A 25,480-nucleotide genomic window follows, 5' to 3' on the forward strand; every position below is an offset into this window, starting at 1 on the left:
TGTCTTCCGTTTTCACAATACCTTTAATGTCTGGCTTAATTTGGTTAAGGTGTATTATGAAAATCTGGCCTCACAGAGACATGTCGTTGGACAAGGGGAAGTATTTTAGTGGCCTTTTCAGATAGTTGTGGGTATTCTTCTTTAGTACCATATTGAAACTCAATAAATGGTAGTTTCTTAAAGGTACGTACGTGGAATTTGAAAGCACAGCAATGAAATTTTTCCTATTCTATCATACCAAAACCTAACTTGCACTTTAAATGGATCTTTTACCCATGCATGATTTTGTAACACATGAATTTGTCATTTGGGAAAAAGTGTTTCATTGCCTTATGCAGATCTTCCAAATGATTCACATTTTATTATAAAATATAAACACATCTCATTTATTAATATCATCACTAATCTCATCAAAAAGGTTTATGTGTAGGAAAGTTGCCAACCTCATATCAAGCGCAAGCTGTCATACAGACATGTTTTCCAAAATTCGAACTTTCTCTGGAAAGCTTTCATGTTATCAGTGACAATAAATACTATCAGTTGCTATCCTTGAAATGACAAGCTCGTTTGATTGATTTTCCAGAAAATGTCTGGCAAATACTAAGTCTGAGTAAGCACAATGGTCTTCATTTTATTAACTTCATTTTATTTTATCCACTTGCTCTTTCAAGTAAGAACCATGTTCTGTGAAGGAGGCAGCTGGTTCAGTCGGCCACTCAGTCACAGGCGTGCTCTTCCTTTGACAACAGTCACAGTTTGGAACAGAGCCAAAGAGCGACTGTGCATTTCCCATTTCATCAGCCAGAGTGTTTAAGACGTGTATGCAAGGGGTGAGATTCAATTACACTATGTCATTTTTACTGCTTCATCAAGGACATTCATAATTGAGACTGGCCCTTCTTCTTCTGTACATGCATGACTACTAATACCTACTAATACCATTTGTACCACTGCCTAGATTTGTGCTAAAACACCCGCAGTCTTCCCACAAAATGACAACCCCAGAGAGAGAAGCACACCATCTCAATACAACTTGTAAAATAGTTATGACCTCTCAGAACCCCTGAAAGCTTCTTGGGGACCCCAGGCGTCCATGGACTACATTGGAGAACTATTGGTTTAAGACATCCCATGAACAGGCCAGGCATGCAGAGCTTGGTCTCCAGACAATGAGGGAAGCTGATAATTGCCCAAAACTCACTTGAGGGCACCCAAATCCAGAAGAGGGAAGAAATATTCAGAGAGATTCTAAGAAGAAATAGCAGGAAGTGACCAGAGGACATTTAAGCTTGATAGATGTGTCAGTTACCAATTTATTTTCTCTCAGCTCCAAATGCACCCTTGAATATATACTCCATGAGGGCAGGGGGAATTTCTTCAAGCATTTCTTCTTTAACGTGAGCACAAGGTTAGGCTTCCTCAATACAGAGCACTGGAGGGACACTGCAGGAGGAAGAGGAGGTTCTCTTGCTGTCTGAGTGTGGGCTGGGAGTCAGCAGGGTGCGAGGGCAGCCATGGAGCCACCCCAGCTGCAGGCTCAGAATGCAACCCCTCTGGCACCTTGTAGCCTCTGCCTGGTGATGACCTGTCCACAGCACTCTCGACACAGAAACCAAAGCCCCCACTTAGCTCACGGGCAGCTGGTCTAAGGCTGGGGTGTGCACACAAATCTGTCACTCTCTTTGCAAGCCCCACGTGGCCAGAAGGCCTGCTGCCCCGCTGACACCTGGATCCCGCTGTCCATCTATGCCACTGATGCTGATGGCCTCTGGAGAGTGGCCTGCTGCTTGCCCAGCCACTCCAGACCAGCTCCGGTCTAACCAAACCCGTGAATTTCTATGCCGAGTTCTGATCCCCTTCCAAGTTTGTCCTTCCTTGGCTAGTCTCCCTCAGCCCTAGTGCACCATATAGTTTCCTTATATGTAATGGGTACTCTTTTATCATAGTTAATACTTCTTCACATTAAACTTCTTCTGTTTAACCTAGGTAGTTTTCCTCTCCTGATTGTACCCAGATTACATCAGATGCTTAAATGCCTGCTATTTCAAAATGCAATATTTTCATGTTCTTTGCCTTCTTTAAAAACCTGCAAGGTTAAGCCCTAAATGAAGTATTAAGAAAGAAACCTCAATTTTCCCCAGAAAGCTTATTTCATTTTTTTTGTTGCTTTAGCCCATGAAACCTGTCCTGGAAGACTCAAATGGTTAAACAATTTTGTTAAGCGCACAGACAAAAATTCTACAGCAATGGAGCTGTAACTAACCTCAGGGATGATATAGTCCAGCTCTTTCTGTATGTTGATAAAGAAATAGGCCCAGAAAGGTTAAATGACTTGCCCATGGTGGCACAGCCTGGTCCCGTGGCAGAATCAGGGATAGGACTCCTGACTCCTGGTTCCTAGTTTTCCACTCCACCAAGCTGGCTGGGGTCTTACAGAAAGGGTGGCAAAGCGTCAAAGGCCACACCAAGAGAACCTTCACTGAACATAAAGTGGCTCATCTATATAACACTAAACTGGTTCGTAGCCCATGAAAGAGAAAGAATTTTTCTTTACAATAACAAGACTTGCAGAAGTCCATTTTTTCTTATTAGTACAAGTCAGACAATATTTCTTATTGTGACTATTTTTTAAATACCAAATGGCCTGTCCTTCCAGTGATTTGGTTAGTAAGCCTCCCATCAGCAGGGGTGTGACTGGGTGGTTTGTGGCCCACGTGAAGACAGGGAGGTCTACCCCCGAGGAAATCAACGTTCCTCTCCGCAGCAGCCACAAAAGGTCCAACTCACTAGAGTCACGCAGGCATTTTTCATTTGATAAACAGGTAACAAGTATGCATTTGAGGTTTCAGAGAACTTCAGCATTTATCTAAAATCAAACATAAAGACTGAATCAGCTCTACGCAGACACCTGCCTGTACAATGTGACATGAAGAATTCCGGGTATATGAGTCAGGGTTCTTAGAGGACAAAAAGAAACAGGACGTGTGTATACACACACACATATGCACATCCTGTTGTATCTACTATATATAGAGGCATATGCCCATCCTGTTTTTATATTATATAATATGATAGATTATATATTATAATACTATTATTTATATAAATAGAGAGAGAGAGAGAGAGAGAGGAGGTGGGGAGGGAGAGAGAGAGAGTGAGTGAGAAAGAAAGATTTATTGTAAGGAGTTGGCTCACACCATCGTGGAGGCTTGGTGGAGCCCCAAGTGTGCAGGGCAGGGCAGCAGGGGAGAGCTGCAGTCCAAAGGCAGACTGCTGGCAGAATGCTCTCTTCCTCAGAGGAAGTCAGTCTTTGTTCTATGAGGCCCGTCCACACTATAGAGGACAATCTGTTTTACCCCAAGTTCACCAATTTAAATATTAATCTCATCCAAAACACACCTTCACAGAAACAACTAGAATAATGTTTGAGCAAATATCTGGGCACCGTGGCCCAAATAAGTTGTCACATGAAATGAACCATCACACCAGGTGAATTTAAAAATATTACCTGAGGCAGGTGAGCCATTAATCCAGTGTCTGTTATCAGCATCTTAGCTTATCAGAAGGTTTTATAAACAACAGAGTATGGTTGTGTACACATCCCCTCCCAGAAGAACCTGTAGGCCCCGTGCCTAGTAGGCTACCCTGTTCCAGTCTCTGACTGAGAGAGTAGGGTCAGTGGTGCCTTTGACCCTGAGTGACTGGCCTGGTCTGATGGCGGCTTTGGGCCCAAGGCTGTCTACAACTTCCTGTGCTGCAAAACATCGCTGTGCTTGAGCCCTCTTGGGGGTGTCCTTCAGCCCACCTTGAGCTCCGTGTTAGTCTCCACTGAGTCTCTATTCCCCCCTCCGTCCCTCCACCCTCTGAGAAAGAACTGACCTTTCCAACTCAACACCAAGGCCCCTTCTCCCACCCCTTCATCCCACCCCCACATGGCTTTTTTCCTATTCTTTCATGTCCCACTGTTTGAATAAGTGAATGGGTCTCTTTTAAACCTCTAGTCAGTCCTGCTTCTGTTTAACAAGCTCTTCTGAAATAGCTTTCTTTCAATCTCTTTCTGGCCTGAGCAATTCTTTTTTGCTTTCTTTGGGTCTTCATCCTACCTAATGCTTCTCTTGTAGCTAAAACGTTTGATGATCCTTTTCTTAAAGTCAACCCTCTGCAGCCTCCCTCGTCCCCTGGTGCCTCTCACCTGGCAGGGCTAGCTGCACGGGCATGCCGTCTGCGCAGTTGCGTGGAGCCCCACACTGGGCTTCATGTTCTGCTGTTGCTGTCTTGAAATTCTTAATAATGTTTGAACAAAGGGTCCCTCATTTTCATTTTGCAGTTGGCCCCACACATTATGCAGCAGGTCCTGCATGTGGCCTTCTTGTTCCTCTTACTGATCTTTGCCCTCAGCTCACTGCTCTTCCCTCTCCATGCATGGTACCCTTTGGAAAACATGATTATCTACTCCTGAGAACATGATTATTCTCCCCAAGTTAGCAATAACTTTGGCTTCTAGACTTATAAACATGCTATTTACCTCTGAATTAAGAAAAACAGAGAGAGAGAGAGAACAAAAGAAAAAGAAAAAGAAAGAAAGAGAGAGAGAGAGAAAGAAAGAAGAAAGAAAGAAGGAAGGAAGGAAGGAAGGAAGGAAGGAAGGAAGGAAGGAAGGAAGGAAGGAAGGAAGGAAGGAAAAGAAGGAAGGAAAAGAAGGAAGGAAAAGAAGGGCAGGAAAAGAAAAGGAAGGGAAGGGAAGGAAAAAAGGGAAAAATGTTGAAATGCAGGACTTGTTTGGTTCAAGTATCCCTTGTTATTAATAGTTCCAGTTCCTAGCCTATCTCACTCCAATGTTATATATTATTCTATAATTTGTCTCATGTCAGTGAAATACTTTGCTGTTATTAGATACCTGAGGTTTTCTTATGAGTAAAAGTCAGATTATATGCCCTATTATTATTATTTCTTAATACCAAATGATCTGCCCTTCCAACATAGTTGCTATGTTCCATTAGTATGACTATGACTTAGTGATTTTTTTTCTTATGGAACTCTCAGAACCCAGTAAGTGTTCAAGAAATAAGTGACTGCCTTGGTATGTCTTCCAAGTGGCTCCATCATGCTTAGGAGGGCAGAATGGCTCTTGTGTCATAGGATGATAAACCTGCACCATGCCTTGGGAGGTCCCAAAGTCCAAACATCTGCCTCTAAGTTTGGCTCTTTCTGCTCACTAGTGCAGGTGTAATACTTAACAGCTAAATTCCATCACTCTAGAGGCAGACTTCAGTCCTCAACTTCACAGAATTCTGTGGTGCAGTGTCAAGGGCTTGGTATGGAGCCATGCAGACCTGGGTTCAAATTCCAGCCCTGTCACCAACCAGCTGAGCTGTGTGTGGCAGACGTATTTTCCCAAAGAGGCTATAGCACTATTTCCAATCCTATAAGCTCTCCATAACCTTGTCAAGTCCCCAATTAAAGATGGAGTCTATATTTCCCTTTTTCTTGAAATCAGTCAGGTCTTTGTGGTTGCCTAGATAAATAGAATATGGCAGAAGTGACACAATGTGTGACTTCTGAAACTAGGTCATAAAAAGTGATATAGCTTCTGTCTGGCCTTCACTCTTTTTTGGGATGCTTTCCCTGGTAACCCAGCCACCATGTTGTGAGGAAGCCCAGAGCACATGAACAGGCATTGTGTAATATTCTGGCTGATAAGCCCAGCTAAGTTCTCAGATGATGACGGGTTGCATGGACAGCCAGACATATGAATGTGTGAAACATCAGATGATTCCAGCCCTCAGCTTTTGAGCTGTCCCAAAAGACATCTAGCAAAGTAAAATTAGCCATTCCTACCAAACCTAGGCCAAACTACAGGCTCATGAGAAAAATAAATGTTTCCATTGCTTAAAGCCACTAAGTTTTGGGGTGGTTTGTTGCTCAGCAGATAACTCACACATATACACTTAGCCTCGGGTTTCTTATCTTCAAATTGGGGGCAGAAATATCTACCTTGCAGGGTTTTTATATGGATGGAGGATAACATGTATAATAACACATGGTATTCACTTTATACATTTACAGCTATTGTCATTATGACCACAGAAGACAAATATTTAGGAAGAGCTCATTAAACATCCCTATTTATGAAATGCTATGCCTTGTGAAGAGTCAGTAGACCTCTCTTTCAGGGCACAAAATTCAACAATACCTTTTGTGTATGAAGCAATAAATTCAACAGCAAAAGCAAACACAGAGAGAACTACAGCCACCATCCATTGGCCGGACAAAAGTGATCCTAAACTAGGTCAGTCATGCATTTACCATGAAGGGAGATGGGAAAAATGACTCATATTTGGTTAGCTCTTGGTACAATGATAGTCACACGCATGTCTGTTCTCTATAAGGCCATTGAGTTTCTGTGCAAAACAACATTCTGTAACCAATTTTGTTTTTTTCAAATAGTTCAGGAGCCAAACACAAGAAGGGCTGGACCCAAGGAAGACAGATGGATGCAACTGAGGGATGAGGTCTGACACTGATTCCTGGCGGGTTTTCTATTGAAGTCCAGTGGAAGACTTTGTGTTCTTTCAACATCCGAGAACTTTTGTCACAAATATTTAAGGGACTGTCATGCTATTCTTTAATCCTGATTATAGCTATCAGTGCTTGGATCATGAAAGCTGAAAGCTGGAATTCTTCCACCTTAGACATATACTCAAACACAGGAAACCAATGAGTGATACAAATTTACAACCTCAAATACACACAACTCCTTCCCACATAGGTTTAACTTGCAGAAGAGGTCTTCTCACTTAAGCCTCCCTTGGAGAATCCCAGTCCTGATGGAGGAAACATGGTTTCCACTTAATTAGGGCACTGTCAAAAGTTTTGATTTCCTCCCTTGATATTTTTTTTTATTTGTTGTCCAAGATGCTATGGAAATTAGTTCCAGCTCTTGATCGTGAATCCATTTCCCCTACATTCAAGGAATGAGCCAGGAATCCTATAATCTTCATACCAAACAAGGATATCTTGCCATTGAGTTCTGCTTCCTTACAAAGGTTGGTGTTTGGGATCCTGACATAGCTGAGATTCCTCATTACTCATCTTCTCCTCTGCTCTGGTTGTCTGAATGCTGAGTTTTGAATATAGCATCTTAATCGGATAAGCTGGTCTGGAAAGACTTTAGAGACATCCCCAAATCTGTCATCTTCCAAAACATAGCTCAGTAATCATTCATCAAGCCAGAACTCAAATATGACAGATTAAAAGCTTATGGCACTAAAATCAAATCTGAGTCATGAGATTTATTAATTAGGGTCACTTAAATCTGAGGCTCTTGGAAAAATTTTTGGCAAAATTAGTATTTTATAATATGTCAACAAAGTATGTTTATAGAGCTTGAAAATTCCACTCAAATATTCATTGTAAAAAATGATATGCCCAGGCCCCTCCATCAGATACTCTGATTTAATTAGTCTGGAGTAGGGCTCAGACATCAGAATTTTTGCCCTCATAGTTGTCTAGGTGATTGTAATGTTCAGCCAGGACTGACAACTTCTGATCTAGAGGTGCTCACAAGTGGGGATGTGCAATAGAATCACCCATGGAGTTTGTTAAAAAATAAGAATTCTATAAGAAGAGGTTGGAAAAACTCTTATGGATATCGGCTTAGGCAAAGAATTTATGAAGAAGACTTCAAAGGCAATCACAGAAACAACAAAAATAAACAAAATGGGACCTGATTAAATTAAAAAGCTCTGCACAGCCAAGGAAACAATCAGTAGAGTGAATACACAACCTACAGAAGGGGAGAAAATATTTGCATTCTATACATCCAATAAAGGGCTAATAACCAGAATCTACGAAGAACTGAAGCGAATCAGAAGAAAACATCAAACAACCCCATTTAAAAGTGGGCAAAAGACATGGACAAAAGCTTTTCAAAATAAGATAGACTAATGGCCAATAAGCATATGAAAAAATGTTCAATGTCTCTAATCATCAGGGAAATGTAAATCAAAACTATAATGAGATATCAACTAACTCTAGTGAGAAGGCTTTTATCAAAAAGCCCCAAAATGACAGATGCTGGTGCGAATGCAGAAAGGAACACTTATACACTGCTGGTGGGACTGCAAACCAGTGCAGCCTCTGTGGAAAGTAGTATGGAGATAACTCAAAGAGCTACAAGTAGACCTGCCATTTGATCCAGCAATCCCACTACTGGGTATTTACGCAAAGGAAAAAAAGACATTTTTTAAAAAAGACACTTGCACTCGAATGTTTATAGCAGCAGAATTCACAATTGCAAGGATGTGGAAACAACCCAAGTGCCCATCAATACATAAGTGGATGAATAAAACGTGGTCTATGTATACCATGGAGTTCTACTTAGCTATAAAAAAAAGTAGTGAACTGATGATACCTTTTGTAACAACCTGGATGGAACTGGAGATCATCCTTTTAAGTGAAGTATCACAAGAATGTAAGAACAAAAAACATATGTATTCACTACTAAACTGAAACTTACAGATCAACACTCATGTGCACATATGGTAGAAAAATTCAACAGAAATCAAGCAGGTGGGCGGGGAGGAGGGGATGGGTAAATTCACACCTAACAGGTACAATGCGCACTATCTGGGTGATGGACACACTTATAACGTTGATTCAAATTGTACAAAAGCAATTCATGTAACCAAAACATTTGTACCCCCTTAATATTCTGAAATAATACATAAGTAAATAAATAAACAAACAAAGAAACAGAAGTGTTCCCCAAGTCCACTGTAGACACAGAATCAGAGTCTCTGGGCTTGGGACATGTGTGACAGACAGGACCAGAAACTGGAGCACTTGGACATTGTTTCTCCCTACTTTTTTTGTTGACTGTTTGCTTATCTAAACCGGAAACTCCTTCACATCCTGGCCCCCTCCCCCCCCTCCTCCATGCTGTTCTTCCCCACCTTGGGTCCCCGCATCAGCCCTGAAAGAAGGGCACTGCTTTGAGTTGTTCAGGGAACAGGCAGCACATTTGGGATAAAGACATCTGGAAACCCTCAAGCTGATGCAGCCACAAACAATGCTATCTGATATCAGTGTGGTCACAACTCCACGCAGCACTCTTAAGCTCTGCCTGAGGGTGACAGAGAGCACTAGGACTGGGTCCAGAAACCCTGGCCACTGGGCTCAAGGTCTCATGTGGTCAGTGTAGCCACAGGCCATATGTCCTCAACCATGTTTCCGCTCTCCAGCCACTTTCCTCCAGAGCAATGGCTAGAAACGTTGCTTCTTTGAACATGCAGGTTCCCCATAGAGCCCTGTTGGGGCTCTCCTGGCTGTGTGGAGCACTGGGAGGCTTCAGCTCTGCTCTCAACCACAGGCGGCCACCTGGCCTCGTGGGCAGGGACCCACACTGTCCAAGGAGCGTCTTCACTAAGGGTCTGCCTGGTGCCAGAGACTGGGAGTGTAGTGATGAGTGGGACATGGTCCTCTCTTGAGAACCTGCACACATGGCAACGCGAGATGATGGCCAGGTCAGAAGTGAAGTGCGCAGTGATGGAGTGTGGGTGGAGGGGAACACGATGGAGCCCCTAAGGGTCCAGGGAAGGGTTTGGGGCGGCAACAATGCTTAACATGAGCCTTGAAGGTTAGACAGTTTGTTCAAGCAAAGCAGTGGGTAAGGCCACCCAGGCAGAATGGCAGCACAGGCACAGGCCTGGAGGCTGGACTGCACAATGTGGGTGTGCAGGGAACGGCAAGCAGGTGGACTTGCCCTTCATGTTGTGTCAGGGGAGTCCATGCAGGAATCCTCCAGTTCCCATTCTGAGGACCACAGCCCTAGTCACAGGCAAAGCCACAAAGCAGTTAAATGCCATCTCCTGGGGGCCCCTATGTCCCCTGGTCAGCTATCCCTACCATCATGGGTCTCAAACCCCCTTAGCCACCCTTGGCCAACAAACCTCTCCTGACACCCATCTCAATGCCGGCTCTGAAAGCATTCACATTGAAGTATGAACGGTCAATAATTGCTAAGCACTTATTCCTTGGCGGTTGGGGAGTGCTTCTATTTATCATGGCCCAGATGTGAGCAAAGGAGATGAAGCTCCAGTGGAGGAATGGTTGGGTTTCAGGCTCTGCTGGAAGAGGAGTGAGGAAGTGGAAAGAAGGAGGAAGGGTAACAGTAGCTTCCTGGAGGTCTTGAAACCAGACAGGTAGGCTTTTTTCTATTATATCCTGTGTGAGATCCGGCCAACCTGTTACCTCTGCAACTCACAGGGACTAACTTACATAATGGTGCCCCAGGCCACAGGGTGGGCACTTCTTATCACAAAGTTGCTTTAAATATCCATTTAAAATGCTCTATTTAAAATTAATCCAGGGCTGGTTGGAAGGGCAAGACTTCAAAAACAACATAATTTTTAAAATCAATTTGGAAATGGGAGACTATAGGAATGTTTTGGCTTTGCCTTTAATATGAGTGCTATGAATTAGGAATAGGTACTATATACATTTTCCCATACTCATGTAGTAAGACCTTAGCTAGGATGTTTGGAGAAGCAGGATGTTCCCCGGTGAGTAAGAGTTCCCTGGGTATCCCCCTAAGCAAGAGAGGGCAGTGTGATAAAGAGCAGAGGACTAGGAGTCCCGAGTTCCAGACCTGGTTATGGCACAGAGTTGTGTGGTCTTGGGCAAGTAATTTCCCTTCTCTGGGCCTTAATTTTATTATGTATCAAGTGGGAAATTAGAAGAGATGGTCTTGAAAGATACTCTAAAATATTCCTAAAAAGTGACTAGGAGAAGGTGGACATCACTGAGTCTTTTCTTTGCATCTAAGAATTCCAATGTCTTGACAGACGCTCCATGAGCTGGGACAGTCCTCAGCTCCCAGCACCACGCCTGGCTCCTGGTGCAGGCTGGACAGACGTTTGCTGAGACAGGCAGTTAGTGGTGTTCCATCCTAGAAAGGCAGGCGGGGGTCTGTGGGGCAGGGGCCAGTGCCATTGGTTCTAGTGGAAATACGGCCATAAAGAACCACTTGTGACCACCTTTGCTGTCAGGCTTTGTGTCCTCACATCTTTCCTGAAGGATCTCATTAGCACGTTGCCTTATAGAGCAGTTGAAGCAGCATCTCTTTTGGAAGGCTGCCCCGCCAACCCCCCAGCAGGTCTCTCAAGCTTCATCCAACGCCCTCACTTTTAAGACTAGGCCACTTGAGGTCCAAAGAGTTCAGATGGCTTTTTCCAGGCTGCACAGACAGATAATCGCAGGAGTGGAGTTTGCAGTGGAACAGAGATGGCTGAAATCTCAGTCAAAACCATCAAGGTACATAACTTAGACATGATCACAGAAGAAAAATTCTGGTTATTGTAGGGTATGGATTCGAATCAAGGTTTCTTCCAGTTTAATGTGGAGGGTTTGCTCAAGGTAAAGACAAGAAGCCTGAGTCCTGCTGCAGTTCCTGAGACCCCGAGAAGTATAGTAGTATCTGTGGGGACATCCTTCCTCTCTATATCTCTCCTCCTCCTCCCAGGGGGACTGGGAGGATTCCAGGAGATAGCACCAGTGAACTGGGGGGCAGTGGCTGGCGGACAGAAAGCACTCAGCATGAAAGCTGTCTTCATGGCCAATTTGCCCTCTGGGCCCTTCCCTCTTTCCTCCCTCTCGCCACCCCCAACCAGCGCACTAAAGGCCACAGGTCTGCAGAGAGTCTTTCTACGCCACCTTACAATAGGGAAACGTTCCTACCAGCCAAGTGCCCCTGCCACATGAGCCCACCCACCGAATTTCTTTGGAGCTTCATTAGAGCTTACCTTGAAGACCATAGCCCTCAATGGTTCTGTCTTCTGCTTTAGAAGGGGGCTTTTACCAACAGCCTCACAGTCACAGACATAGAAACTGAGTTAAGTTTTGTGCAAGGAGACCCAATTTCATTTTCTCTGCCTTGAAAAAAAATCAATCTGAACTCGCTCTCAGCCAAGTCCCATGTTCAAGCTCAGGCCGAGCTATAATTGAAAAGGAATCTGTCTTTTGTAAAACCCCCCAGGCCAAAGGGGGAAATTAAAACCTTTTCCAGATGGCAGACTAAGACAGTAAATGTCCTCTTTATGGTGCTCCCATAAAAAATAACAAAAAACCTACCCCGGTAATTATGCCACACACACAAGAGTCCAGGCCATCACCCAGGAAGCCACAACCTGAGATAAAGGAGTCAGTATTTCTCTTTAGAAAGGGAATTTTTCCAAGACCTATCATATTTTCTTTCACAAGGTCACCTGCAGTTACAAGAGACAGATTGCCCACCCTGCTTTCTGCCCAAACAGTGGGAGTGAGAAGACCTGTGTGCTGGTCCTAGTTGTTCTGCAAGTTAAATGTGCCCTTGGGCAAGTCATCATCTCAGTCTTGCGTTCTGCATTCTCACCTGTAAAATGAAGGGGCTGCTGGATAATGCCTAACTCTAAACTCTCTGATTCTCTCCTTGCTCACTTGTTCAGGCACAAAAAGTGAGACGTGATCCTTGCTTGTGAAGAGCTGTAATATAAATTCTCCTCTTGGTGTCTAGGAGAAAAAACTGAAAGTGGCCTCCATCCGTTGACCCCAAAATAAGTGAGGTGCAGGAACTGTTCTTTCCTCCTATTGGATCCTTTCTGTAAGTCTCAGAATTTGGTATAATGCTCTCGGGGCACCCATGTTGACAAGTGCAAAAAAATATGTTTTGGTTTCCATATCCTAATGCTCATATCCATAGAGCAGAATCCTTGGATCAACAATTTGGTATATTAGAAGATGTGAAAATGTGTTTCCAGTTCTAACAGAGATTGTTCCATCTGTAGGTCTGCAGTAGAAATTTATGTAATGGCTGATAGTCATCAAAGCATGTCACTTGCACCTCCATTTAGTTTGAAGGTACCAAATAGGGTAGGTGTACCTGTTTTTTAAAAATTGTACTATGGTCATCTCCTCCCCATCCCAGCCCACACTAAACTATTTCACCATTGTAAGCCCTGCAAGCCGTCCTTTATGGGCAAGACCTATCCAAGAAAGGAAGCAGGCTATTGTTGGGCTATGTTTAGAACAGACGATATTAAGTGACAGCCTTCAAGTATTAATAGCAGATAAACTTCTAGATCCTATCTAATGTTTCAAACAATCTTTTGGTGGAGGCTCAGGAATGGCAAAGAAGGGTTTCAACTTGGGCTTCATCTCCCAACTGTTGAAGGAGGCTGCTGGAAGTATGATGTAGAAAATTCTGAGGTCTCAACTAGGATCAGTGGGACAGAATATCAGTGTCATCTGGTGATTACATGTTTTATTTATGATGCCAACCTTAGATGGAATTATGCTGACACTTCCACACAGAGGGAAGAGGCCTGCTGTGGAATTAGAAGCTCTGGGGCAAAGCTAAAATGAGAAGCACAGTTTTCCCTTATGTTCTACCATTTAGCTCTTACACACCTTCCTGTAACATGATTTCTTTCTACTAAGTCATAAAACAGATCCTGGTTTCTCTTCTTAGTCGTGATACATTTGGGGCCAGATTCATTCTAGTTGTTCAAAATGTAACTGCATGCAAAGACCACAGCCTCAGAGACAGACCAGGGGGCAAAATAGAATCAAGGCCTTAGAAACAAATTTAATATAAGTACAGCATATGATTGTTAAGGGTTTTTGCCCTACAGCACTTGCAGTGATGTGATCGGCTTCGAGGAAGGCATTTCTTCTCTCTATCCTTTCACTTGGAAAATAACAAAAAAACAGAACATGGCTTGAAGTGGCCTCAAAGCTCTCTCTCTCTCATCTTTAATTGAGAATAACAACAGCTGTCCCCTTGCTTCACACATTCTCTGGGAGGATCAAAGGAGATAAAGGATGAGGTGCAATAATGGCGCCTATAACTCCACACCCTTCTTCATCAGGAGGTTGAAACTGTAGCTAGAATACAATGTCCCATAGCTCTTCAGTCCCCTTGGGAAAACGAACATGAGTCCACCCCTCAACTCTGTCCCATTAAGAGCTTTCTATCTCTGCCCCAGAACTCCCGGCTGTAGCCCTAAAAGGAACCGTTTTCTCGATAGGAGGAAATTCTAGGTTGTCCACAACTTCACTGCTCAAAGTAGGTTCATGGACCAGCAATGTCAGCATCACCCAGGGGCTTGTTAGAAATGCAGATTCTCAGGCCCACCCCATACTGAGTCAGAATCTGCATTTTTAATAAAATCTCTAGGTGACTGATGCCTATTAGTGGTTAGGAAGGCTGGTCTTCAGAAACTTTGGAAGTCAAAGGCCTCATACAGCAACAATCCAAAGACCTTCATAACCAATGTGCTGGGTCAGTGATATCCAGTTTTTCTTTTTCTTTTTCTTTTTTTTTTTTTTTGAGACAGAGTCTCACTCTGTTCCCGGGGTAGAGTGCCCTGGCATCAGCCTACCTCACAGCAACCTCAAACTCCTGGGCTCAAGCAATAATCCTTCTGCCTCAGCCTCCCAAGTAGCTGGGACTATAGGCATGTGCCACCATGCCTGGCTAACTTTTTCTATATATTTTAGTTGTCCATATAATTTCTTTCTATTTTTAGTAGAGACAGGGTCTCACTCTTGCTCAGGCTAGTCTTGAACTCCTGACCTCAAGCGATCCTCCCGCCTCAGCCTCCCAGAGTGCTAGGATTATAGGCGTGAGCCACTGTACCCGGCCCCAGCTTTTCTTTTATATTTAAAAAGTATATCTAGATTTCACATTGACTCTTGTTTAGGAAAGAAAAAAAATCTCTACTCTTATTCATAGTAATCAGGCCCTACTGGGTTCTAAAAATATCAGAAAATCTCAGCCAAATTTCCATGCCTAGAGCAGAGGGGCAGCCTTTTTGCAAATAACAATGGTAGCCAGGTGCTGAAAGTGAGCGCTGCCGCTGAAATCGGAGCCGGGGTTAAATTATTTACTGAAATTCCATGACTTGGCTTGTCTGTTAGAAGACAGCCAAGCCTCCAGTCACTGAGCATGTTCACCCTGCGCAGGCCCCGTCCTGCACCCGCTGAAGTCACCTGCCTCCTTGCCCGTGGGGCCAGTCAGAGTCAGACCCTTGCCCCAGGGGTTAAGTTATGGAAACCTGACATGGCATGGTTAGTGAACCCGGCTCTCTGAAAGAGCCAGGAGCAGGGCCCGCTGCTCAGCAGTGCAGCGGCCTGGCGGGCTCGCTGTCTGCAAGCCCCAGTGCATACATGGAAAGCCTGCATGTTGCGGAAAAACAAGAAAGGAGATATGTTGCAGCTAGCTCTTTTTTTTTTTTTCTTTTTGAATAAACATCCTCTGTCTCAGGGTTTCTACTTTTATAATGGAGAGAAATGGTTTTTTGCTTGTTTGTTTGTTTGTTGCTATATATCTCAAGGATTAAACTCTACAGACATATTTTCCTTTGTAATCACTAATATTTGATCCTCCAAAGCAAAATACTGTAAATAATATGTGCATCGAGAGCAGAATGGTTGATTAGAGTATGATATAGCCATATTATGGAACAGTATACAGCTATTAAAGAGCATAAATTGGATTTTTGTGTATTATTCTGGAGGGAGTGTCATGGTAGGAGAAAAAGTCAAGTCACAAAGTAAAGTGAATAGTGTGATCTCTATTTTTATTTAAAAACAAAACCCTCTATGTGTTCATGAATGTGTGTGTGTGTGTGGTGTGTGTGTATGTGTGTGTGTGCGCACGCAACAGAGGAAGGAAGAGTTGAGGGCAGAACTTTATACTGATAGTACCAGTTTCTTCAGGAGGGGGCATTTGAGGGGTGTGTGAAGAGTCTTAAAATTTTCTTTATGTGGTTTCAGGCAAGGAAATGTCTGAAATCCTTCAGATCGGATATGTTTCAAAATTCAAAATATTTTATAATGTAGAAAGGTAATGTGTGTGTGTGTGTGTATATATACGTAACCCCAGCCCCACCCCCAGCAGGCTCTGAGGCAACATGTTGTACTCAAGTCCATGAACATTTCTGCAGAAGTAGTGGGGCAAGCAGAGACAACAAATCACCTCTAAATGAACATCCACAAATTTATGAAAGAACTTTCTGTTTTCAGAGCTTTTTAAATTTTAGGATTACAGATAAGGATTGGGGAGCTATATATTTATTTAGGCTTTGACTTAACACAATGATCATGTATTTGTAATTTTAAGACAAGTGAAGTAAAATAAGAGAAAATGAAGGGGAACCTCCCTCTGATAAACCGTCAGGAACTTTGCTCGTACCTCGAAAGGCTCTGATTTAGAACTTGAGAGTGATGGAGGATGCAGCTTTGGAGAAACGCATTGGAGAGTTGGCCAGACCAGTGGATTTGAGACACTAGCAAATTCAAGCCTGCTGGCCTGTCATGCAGCAGATATAGTATAATAAAAAATAAGACGAAAGAAATATTTTTAACAAGATGAAAGTAACTTAGGTGCTGAGGAGTAATCAGCTCCTAAAATGATGCCCATGCAGCTCATGTCATTCGATATGTAACTGAAACAAAAGTATTTCTGTCCCAAGTTAAAATGCATATTATGTGAGGTCAGCAGGGAATGTCCAACATATGTACAAATGGTGTCCCTGGCATGCAGGTGCTAGTGATGCCCTCAGATTCTCACTGGGGCAGGAAAGCACTTTGGTCTAGGTCTCTATCCATCTAGACATTTCTTTTAAGTACATAAATATTTATGTCGTTGATCTTAAAAATATCATCAATGGTGCCATGAATCCAAGTCCAAGTATCTCAAATTACAATGAACAAGACATTATTTTAAGCATCATTCTCAAAGTTGCAAGTGCTGCACAACCTGAGCCACTTCAGTTGGAGCCTTCATTCTCTTATTATAAAATGGGGGTATGGTACCATTCACCACCCTTACCTGAAAAATATGTACAATAAAATTAAAAAGCACTTAAAAGGCTTCGGATTAATACATGTTGTAAATGATAAATGGCCTATTTGTCCATGTTATGGAAGTGAACGATTAGGACCTGAATGTCACAAAGGGAATGTAAATGATTAGTGGTAGAAAAACCACCAGGCTGGGAGTCAAAAATCCTGGGTTCTAGTCCAGATGCTCCCCAAGTAAGTGGGGGCTTCTAGGACCTCTGACACCTGCCTTGCCCATCACTGAGAGTGACAGTGAATGTCAAATGAGACCATGTGCATGGGAAGGGCTCTGATCATTGAAAGTGGCTACAACTTCCAGCCACTTATGGGAAGATGAAGATTAATATAACAAGAATATACATAAGGCAGAATGGAATAAATGATAAATTAAGTGCCAGCAATGTGTTCCACATATCCAGAGAGGCAGTGTTTGCTACCGGGTAGGATACTGGGACAGCGCCCTTTCATTTTCACCATTTCCTCTCTGGCTTTATTTTTTGTCTGCTTGTTTATTTGTCTGTTAAATGCACAGGGTAACCAACCATCTCAGCTTGCCTGGGACTGAGCGGATTTCAGGACTGGGAAGGTCTCTGACAAACCGGGGTAAGCTGGTCACCTATAGATGCACATTTCTACTTTCACATTTGAGGACAGACTTAAACATAAATCCTTACACTTAATAAACTCACGCATATAATGCTTATGCATGGACAGATTTCATTCACTTCAAAGTAGCTTGGAAATGTCAAAAAAAAAAAAACCCTCTTAGTACTTTTGGTTCATCACATTACAATTTTATCTTTCATTGGATCAGATGTAGCAATTCTAAGTATTAAAGATCACTCCAGACTCTGTTTAAATGTTTAAATAGGTGAAGTACATTGCAAGTGGCTCAGACCTATGAGTTTCCCTAATGTAAGTAGAACAGATAAAAGACAGCTAGTCAGAAAACAATGGCAACAACAAAGGGGTTTTTTTGTTGATGCTTTCTGGGGCTGGGTTTTATATGTGTGCGGGATGTTTGCAATGTGCACTTGGTATTCCCATATTTCTTTCACTTTTCACTGCTGAATGAGCAGAGTGGTTCAAACAGATCTGCCCACATATCAAAGGAGGAAATTGCTTCCTTTTAGGGCTTTGTTTTTTGCAAAGAAGCTGTGTTTGCATTATGTGATTATTTATAATAAATTTTGTAATAAATATTTATTTTAAATAAACAGATTGGGTGATTGCTTTTATTCTACCTATGAAAAATAGGGATTATGCCAACTTTTTCATTCTTAATTTTTGACCCTGGGATCTTTCAGATTTTGCATCCCTCTTCCTATGACAACAATTCCAGCTTCTTGCAGTGAACCATAAACCTCATTTTACCAACTGCCGCTCCAATCTTTAATGACAACCATATTGTAAGTATTATCCCTGCATGAAAATTATAATGAATCAAAATGGCATGTGACTTTTTTGGACAGATATTTTTGCTTGTTGCCATCCCAGCAAACTCCCCCAGATCTGTGATCCAGCTGACTTCCCTCTGTCATTTGGGAAATGAAAAATAATGAACAGATATGATGAAAGGTCCTAAATTGGTTTTTTGGCCTTTTTAAGCCCATGCTCAGAACCCTGCATTGAGTTTTCACTAATAACAGAATAAAATCCAAACTCCTTGAGCCGCCTCCCAGGACTCCTTCCAGTGTGGTCAATATACCCTCTCAGGACCTCTTCCTTCGCCTCCCCTCCTGTCCAGGCAAATGCTTCGCCCACCACCTCTGACAAGGCTGCAGTTGCTGTACCTGCACTCTGTCCATGCCGTTTCTCTCTTGTGGGTGGCATTTTCCCTGTCTCTGCTTTCAAATACCAACTCAGCCCCCACCTCCCCAGAAAACCTCTCCAGGTCACTTCTGTTAGACTTATTTTATGTACAGTTCATCTCATTCATGTACTGCAAGTATTAAGCATCAACAGTGTGCTGGGTACTGCTCTAGGTACAAGGGGTGCCCAGCGAGTCTCTGCTCGACATCTTTCCCTGCAGCTTGCTGGGGTGGTGATGTTCCCCTCTGGAAGAAACAGAGCATGAGAAGACAAAAGACAATAGCAGGCAGGTTCCTGGGCTTTGGCATCTTACTAGGCATTGCTGCTTACTAGCTCTGTAATCTTCAGAAAGTTTCCTGGCCTTGTTTGCTCAACTGCAAAGTACAAATGTAATATGGTCTATCTCACAAAGTTGTGGTAAAGATTAAATGAGATAGTTCATGTAACGAATTTAGGGATAGTTTGTGGTACAAGATAAGAGCTCGATAGACATTACCTACGTTATGATCTCATACCTGGTCTGGCGTGCCCATGAATGCACACGATGCCTTCTTCTCTGTCTGTGCTTTCCACGTATAAGAGCACAGCACTGGGCCTCCTCATCCCTGTGTGATAAAATACTCTTGTCTCTGACTGGAGATCGGTTAATAACAGGTGATTTCTGAGTGGGCATTGGAAGTTTTCAAGTACAAATATAAGTGGGAGTTCTTAAATATTTTAAATATTTTAATGAAAGTCTATGGGAATTATAGGAAGTATTCATTCGACAGTATGTGTTGAGAACTAAAACAATAAACCTCAAGCTTTAGTGTGCATCAGAACCCTGTGGAAGGCTTGTTAAACACAGTAGGTCTGGGGTGGGGCCCAAGAACTTGCATTTCTAACAAGTTCCAGGTGATGCTGGTGCTTTTGACCCAGGGTCCACACTTTGAGAACACCTGGATGAGGTACCAGTGATGGAAAATAATTACAAGAGGACTGTGGATTCGCCTTCCAAAGGCGAGCAGCCCCTGGACCAGGTTGAACAACCCAAGTTCTAGCCCTGGTTCTATCATGCATTGGGATATGACCTTGAAGAAGTCATTTACCTCCTCTGAGCCTTGGTTTCCTTATTTACGACGTTAGAATAAGAATATTCCCTTCATATTTCACACTGCTGTGAGGAGCCAGGACAATGTCAAGTATTATATGTACGGACTGGAGACCAAATGTAGGAGACAAGGGAAGGGACATTTCCTCCCCTTCTTCCAGTCCAAAGTGACCCCTTGAATAGAAGAGAGACCCTCTAGGCAAGTCACGTTCTTTCTTAGTTCACTAAGGCATTATTTAGTATCATAAAGACTGAACTAGCTGAATAGACTCCCTGTTAACTCAAAGCCTTAAAGTAACCTTGAGTCAAGAGCCCATCCCTGGGAAGTGACATTTAGGAAGGTCCACTAGGGGCTAGGTGGGCTCCACCTGCTCTTCCAGCTTTCTGTCTTCTCTTGGATCACTCTGGGCTGCCAACATTAAATATTCCTACTGCATAAGATTAGCACCTGTGAAATCGTCCTCCCTGAATTACATTTTAATGCCATGGCCTTAGTTTTTACAAACTGTTGCTAGATGAAACAATTATCCAAACTTTTCCACTGTATGCTATAAAACAATTAGTTGATGACACTGTTCATTATATTTCTGAGAGTTCCCCACACACTCCTCATAAAACACCATGTGAGAAATGGCCTTAGCACCCATCACCACAGAGAAAAGGGTATTTAATGTTAAGGGGAAATGCTAGCGATAAAATGTGGTGAATAAAGCACACTGCAAAAAGTATCAGCTGGGTGATCCTGAGAATTTTTTAAAAAACTGAAAAGAAAGAAATCAAAATGTTATCAGAAGCTATCTGTGGGTGGTGGATTACGGGTGATATCCTTTATATTTACCTATATGGCCCAAATTTTTCACAAAGAGTATAAATTACTTTTATAAATAGAAAAAAAAACTGTTATTTTTCAAAGTAATTCAGGGATAGGAAATTTTATTTTTTCCCCCAAATTGGATGTCTTCTTTCATTCTCAGGAAGAGATTTCTATTCATGTAATGGGCAATGCTTTCTTTTATTCTCCCTTATCTTTTAAAGAAGCTCAGAATCATTATTTGAATCACACTCAATAGCTGTGTTGACCCCTATCACAGGTTCTTATAGTCCTTATTTTCATTTTCTATTTAATTGTTATTTCATTTTATATGAGTTTACTTATTAGTACCTTCTTGTCCTATATAATTTCCGAAATTTTAAAACACTCTGAACTTTTTAGAAACTAAATAAGGAGCCAGAAGTCAGTGAAATATAAATTATAAACAAATTAAATAATTAGCTTCTAAATATCTGAAAAAGTAATGTAGTTTCTCCAAGGTTTGGGATTTATGACCTTGTTTATAAGTGGGCAAATCGGATTGAATGTTTATCAAAGGTCACGATGTGTGTAATGTTTCTTTCCCACAAGCAGGTGGTGCTCAGCGAGGCAGGACGTGGCCCCCCTTGGACTCTGGGGGGTCGGGCCCAGGTGGGAGGAAAGCTGTGCCCTGTCACCCTGCTGGTCAGTTGGGTGGGCATCCGCCAAGGGGACCGCCCTGAAGGAAGACCCTGTGTCTGATGACACACAGGGACTAGCCAAGGGCAACTCCGAGGTTTTGCTCTAAGGACACTGGGAGGTGACAAAACTGATGTGAGAAATGGGCAACGTGTGAGGGAGCCCAGCTTTAGGGCGAGGGATTTTGTTTTTGTTTTTGTTTTTTATTTTTTTATTTATTATTATTGCTTTTTAATTCAGACTATTACAGGGGTACAAACACCTTGGTTACATAAATTGCCTTTGCACTGCCCAAGTCAGAGCTCTAGGCATGCCCATCCCCAGACAGCGCACACCTCATCTGTTAGGTGTGAATTTACCCATCCCCTCCTCCCACCTCCCACCTGCCTGACACCCTATAAATGTCACTTCCCCTATGTGCACATTAGTGTTGATCAATTAGCACCAATTTGATGGTGAGTAGCAGTCTGGAACAGTGGAAGGACCCTGGACAGCAAACCACGTGGGGGCTCCATCCTGTCAGTTTGAGTGATGGGGGCATGTCCTTTGTGCTCCTGCCTGGGATTCAGTTTCCTCATGAATTGAGCTAGTTCATCTCTAAGGTGTTTCCTGTCCTTTCAATGGATGAGTTCATGACATCATACATTTTATATACAGTCATGTGTCACTGAACAATGGGGATGTGTTCTGAGAAATGTGTCCTGAGGGAATTTGTCATTGTGAGAACATCATAGCGCAAACCTAGATGGGACAGCCCACTACACACCTAGACTATATGGTATGACCTATTTCTCCTAGACTACAAACCTGTACAAAGTGTTACTCTACTAAAAATACTCTAGGCAACTGTAGCACAATGGTAAGTATTTGTGCATCTAAACACATCTAAACATTGATAAGATACAGCAAAAATAAGGCATTATAACCTTACGAGACCACCATCGCAGATGCAGCCCATCATTGACAGAAAAGTTATGTGGCGGGTGACTACTACATACATACTCTGCAACTCATGAGATGTTTGACATGTGAAGATAAAGACTTGGGTCAATTCTGTTTGTCTCAGATTGCATGGCCGCATAGATGAGTGGTTTTAATAAAGGACTTTTAAGAAGTCAATGATTAGCTTTTAGTACTGACTGACGCTTTTATCTCTTGTCTGGGAATCAGCCTAAATGACATGCAATTGGAGGTTTTAAGAGCTGAAAAAAATAATGATAAATCCAGAAATGGGATAATCCTTGGTAGAAGGTGTGAAAGGATTCAAGTATTAGGTGAATTACTGAGACTGTCTGCTTATTTTTATGGGCTACACAGAGAAAAGCCTGCAAGGTGTGGGAAATGAAGGAAAATGGAATACCAATAAAACAGAGGAACTGGGCTTCCTTGTAGCATATGTTCAGTGACAGCTCATAATTCTCAACAGATCTGTGAAATCCTCAGACCTCTACCCAGGGAATTTTTCACAGCCTGATCCCACCAGATCCAAAGTTCATGCAGCAGTGCAGGAAGGGAGCGTGTGGGAGAAGGGAGGGTAGGGCTTTGTTAGTGTTCTTACTAGGAAGCCATAAAAACCCATAAATGCTGGGACAGGGTGTGTGCAGTCACACAGAGAGCCACCAAAGTGCCATCGAAAGAGTAATGTCCCTACCCTCCAGAGTGGGGACTGGGGATGCGTAAGTAGCGTCAATATTCAGTAGTCAAGACAGGAAGAGAAGTGCTTTGCACACCACATGCCATCGAGGGTAGGTTTTAACAACCGACTAGAAGAGTGTGGTACTTCTCAGAGCTCAGCTTGGGGTCCCCTGCTCCTGCAAGTCATGGTGCCTCAGGAGTTACATGGCTGTGGGGAGGAGGGAGAGTGAGGAGACAGCTGGAAGAGGTAGGTATGGACCAGCTGGTACGGAGGCAACAGGTAGACCCAGGTAGGTTGGGGGAGTGTCTGGGTAAGCAGACACTACAGGTAACCATGCGTTCATTCATCCACCAAATATTTCCTCAGCACTTGATAAGTGCTAAGAACATGCATTAGGGCCTAAAATATAATGCTTTTCTCAGATAGGGATTTTATACCCCTCTCCCACCTAAAGTAGCCCCCTACTTATTTCCTCAATAGCATTTTTTTATAATCTGAAATTATTTTATTTGTTTCTTTACATCTTCTCTGTCTCATCCACTAGAATATGAGCCTCACGAAGGTGGGGACCATGTCTATATATTTCATTGCTATATTCCCAGTACCTAGGACTGTGCCTACCACATAGGAGGGCCTCAAGAAACAGTTTTTTGAATGAAAACGTCATCATGAAGATGAATAGAACCTGTGTCCTTTGAGAAGAAATTCACAGAGAGTGTGGAAAACCGCCTAGTGGGACACAGTAAAGGAAAGGGAAAACCAGTACAAGGATCCAATGGTCCCTCCTTCTGGATTTAAAAAGGTACTTGGAATTAAAAAACAAATAAAACGTCAGAGCAGCCATCAGTGCATTGGCCCCTTGTGTTCAAGACGAGAGGGGTCAGCAGGATTAATTCTCAAGTACTTTCCAGCTGGTGGCCTAGGAGTCCGCTGTCTTCAGGTCGATGAGGCCAGTGCTGTCGCCTGTGCTGTGCTGTCCCTGGACTCGCTGTGCTAGAGTGGAAAGGACACCCACATGAAGCCCAGAAGGCCTAGCCTGATTCGACCTCTAACTGGCTGTGTGACTTCGGAACAAGGCACATGACTTCGGGAGCTTCAATGTTTCTGTCACTAAAATGGGGATAATGACATTTGTGCTAACTGCTCCCAATCCCACAGTCTTGTTTTGAGGTGCTGTGAAACAGCACACAGGTGTTTGCAAGTGACAGGTCACTAGGATGCTCTTCCCGTGACTCTCTGCAGGGTGGGGCCTCTGTGGGCTTCTTGCCTTAACTGGGGCTGGTTACTCACAAACGGGGGTCTAAGAGTGGACTTTAAAGGAAAAAGTAAGTCACTGGGTGAGTACCTTTGTTTACAGCCATCCATTCAAAATCATTCATGAAGAATTCATTGAGTTTTCCATGATGCTTTCCTTTCAAAGATGAAAAGACTTGGGCTTCAAACCTCCTTCTTTTCCTCCACAAACATTCCCTGGGCCACTGTGTGCCAGGCACTGTTTTAATATCAGGGCAACCAGGTCTATAACCACCATCCTCAACCCTGTTACTGGCTCAGGGGAAGACAGAACATTCAGCAAACCTTTATGAGGCAGTGACAAAGCTGTGTATGGGTGTTGGGGGACACCAAAGAGAGACCCCTAAGCTAAGTCCAGGCAAAGGGGAAAAAGGAAAAGCACGTGGGACAAAAGAGAGAGCTTGGCCCCTCTGGGAGCCCTGGGCTGTTTGTTCTATGTGGTTGTCACCTGGGCAGGCAGGTGGGGAATGGTGAGAGACAGGCCCAGAGAGATGAGCAGGGAGCAGACCATGAAGCAATGCATCCTCCCAGAGCAGGAACATAAGGCTCTAATCTCATACATTCAAACTTTCAGGGCAGAATCTAAAAGTTGCTGTCCCATTTAGTATAGCTGTGCAGGAAATATGCATGTTTGGCCTGTTTAGTAATTTCTCCCCATAGTTACCTTTCTGTAAAAAGCAGGCTCACCCCAAACAGCATGTTTCAGCAAGCTCTCTGCAGTGCAACAGTGAGGTGACTCCTTCCTGCCCAGCTGTGTTGCAGATCCTTGTTTGTCCCTCCAGACCCATGCTTCACCCCCTCCACCTTGCTCTGGGCCCTGGGAGGCTGACAGTGAGTACAGCTTCAAGGGGCTCCCTGCCCTCTGTATGCTGAGGATGAGGTGGACCAGTGAGAGGCACCGAGGAGGATCAGAGGTCTTAAGGAGCATGAAGTCAGGGTATGTACTACCCTGGCTCCATTCCTATCAGCCACTGGGGTTGGCTGTATCCCTTTTCCAAGAACACAGTCCTTCCTGTGACTCTGGGTTTGGGTAAAGTTTCAGGTCTAGGGGTGGTAAAGGGTCCTTGCTGTTGCTCTTCCAGGTATATTTCTCTATTGTCTCTTGTTGGTGCCTTTAACTCTGCTCATACCTTTGTAAATGATTCCTTTACTAAACTTTCTTCCCACTGCCCAATTTGAGGTGTCAGTAGTTTCCTGAGATCCTGACACACCATCATTGACTTCCCTAGTATTGCTGGATTCTTTGGTGTAACAGGAAGGCAGGGTTGTTAGAATCCTT

The 25,480-nt window shown here is 43.2% G+C and overlaps 1 protein-coding gene across 1 annotated transcript in view; it reads right to left on the bottom strand.

Moving 5' to 3' along the window:
• CLIC5 (chloride intracellular channel 5) overlaps window positions 1-25,480 on the bottom strand; it is a 99,470-nt gene that overhangs the window by 50,835 nt on the left and 23,155 nt on the right. The window lies entirely within an intron of this gene.

Source organism: Lemur catta, chromosome 2 (assembly GCF_020740605.2).
Source record: "Lemur catta isolate mLemCat1 chromosome 2, mLemCat1.pri, whole genome shotgun sequence".
Lineage (NCBI taxonomy): Eukaryota > Metazoa > Chordata > Mammalia > Primates > Lemuridae > Lemur > Lemur catta.